Genomic DNA, 2,388 nt, shown 5'->3' on the forward strand with positions numbered 1-2,388 from the left:
TAAGAACCTTTGTTCATGGTGAAGTTCCACCCCTCAACTTCTCTAAATTTGCCTCCACCTTCCCCAGAGCTCAGAGAAACTCTTTTCCAAGTCAATTGTCTGTTCCTTGGGCTCTGCATTTTCCCTGAAAGTTGTTTTTTGCTACTCATAATTACTTACATCCCCCATTTCCCCACTTCCCTATAAGAGAGTATCTGATCTTCAAACATCTGGCCCTTCTTTGAGTCTCGTATTTCTGGACTCCGATGTCCACATGCATGTAAATAAACGTGTATGCATTTTTCTCCTATTACTCTGTCTATTGCAAGTTCAGTCTAGTGAATGTTCAGAGAGCACAGAGGGGAGCTTTCCCTCTGCTCCTACAATATCCAGATACATACATGCATACATACACACATACATAAAATCTATGACTCTCAGTGATTACATCATACTTTATCAATAAAAGTTGCCTCAAGGTGAGAAATATTACTGATATGTATCGTGATTGTTTTTTTTCTTTCTGATTATTTGAGATATATGAAAATACGATCAAGAATTGGGGCAGAAATAGGCACTGTTTTGGGAGGACCGGATTTTTTTCCTGCTCTGAAATAAAAGAGCTCCAAAATTAATTCTTTTATTTCTTTTCTTACCTGCCTACTTTTGATATATTTGAATAAACTATCTATCTATCTATCTATCTATCTATCTATCTATCTATCTATCTATCAAATCTTCTAAAAGATCACCTACCGTACATATTGATTTTTCAATGTTTCCCTAACACAAATTTGGAAAAAATAGCTGATTGAAAATGAAAGTAATAAAACAATACTGATAATAATGGGTAACATTTTAATAACATTAACTTACTAAATGCCAGATGCTGTTCTACAGGCTTTACAAATCCTAAGTATTTAATCCTCATCATACCAATATGAAGTTTTACTCTATTATATGAGATTAAGTGTCTTGCTCAAGGCCATGCAGCTGTTTCTGAGAAAATGATTATTAGGGTTGGGACATCATTGTTGCTTTGCACAGAACTTGATCAAAGACATTTCAATTTTCAGAACCTGGCTGGGCATTTCTGAAATTTTTTTTATGTTTCTTCACTTTTTAATATATTGTCACAAAAAAAAAAAAAAAAAGGAAAATCATCTAGAGTGATTTGAATTTGCACCTGATCTAACAAATTACTAGTTCTGGGATCTTAGCAAGCTTATGAATTTGATATTCATTCCTTCAATAAATACCTAAGTGCAAGAAGGTATTCTCGGCACTGAGGGTATGGTTGTGAAAAGACAGAGCAAGATCTCCGTTCTGGGGATTGCATTCCAGTGAGGGAGATCTACAATAATCAAACAAACATATAATACAAAGTAATATCATTTTAGGTGTTTAATATTCCTTAGCCTCAATTTTCTTTTCTATGAATTAAGAAATATACTACCGACTTCAGGGCTGTTCCTGAGATCCAATAAAATAATATGTGGAAAGTATTTAATACAGTAAAAATTGCAGCTCTTCTCTGGCTACTATAGAAATACATATTTAACTTTTGTTTGAATCTTTCTCTGTATATCTTTTTTTCTTCTAAAATAACACGTGCATACTTTTTCATTTAAATAATATAAGCGACTTTCTTAGGTATTACACAATAGGATCTCAGTTTATCTTTGAACATCTAGGCCTCCTTGTGTTCCCAGTGTTAGCAATAATCTATTCTCTGTTTAAAATTTTTGCTTTTATTAGTAGCTTTAAGGAATTTAAGATAAATATTTGCATAAGAAAGAGTTTTTATTGAAATGATCCCAAATCAACATATGCTTTGTCATTTGTGATATTCCCACTAGGGAGTAGAATGAATAATAAATGGCCAGCCAGATGTAGGACTTATTTAAGTACTTAACAGAGAGTTTATATTTGAGGCATTTAGCCGTAACCATACTTCAGCTGTGCTTTTGCCTTAAGACACATTTTTTAACTCCATGAATACAGAGAGCTTCAGACATATACTCTGATTCTCTCTCTCTCTCTGGGCTCAAACAGAACTGAGTAGTAAGAGTGTACATAATTAAAACATGGTAAAAAAAAAACCCAAATAAAATTTGGTTTAAACTGCCAAGAAAAAATGGCATTGCTCACAGGGAACTACCTGTAGGTCAATGGTCGGTTTACTATAAATATGAAAACATAGTCAATTGTAAGATACGCCTTGAGGCACGTTATCCTAGTCAGAATTCTACAAAGTACTATAAGTTTATACATTATATACAGCAGAGAAAGTACTGTACATTTTTAAAAACAGACATACTGAAGGTTTATTAACAGCTCTTTTATGATACTTAGCATGTGTCAGCCTGTTTTAAGCAATTTACAAATATTAATTCATTTAATACATTG

The sequence above is a fragment of the Mandrillus leucophaeus genome, unplaced genomic scaffold (assembly GCF_000951045.1).
Source record: "Mandrillus leucophaeus isolate KB7577 unplaced genomic scaffold, Mleu.le_1.0 Scaffold293, whole genome shotgun sequence".
NCBI lineage: Eukaryota > Metazoa > Chordata > Mammalia > Primates > Cercopithecidae > Mandrillus > Mandrillus leucophaeus.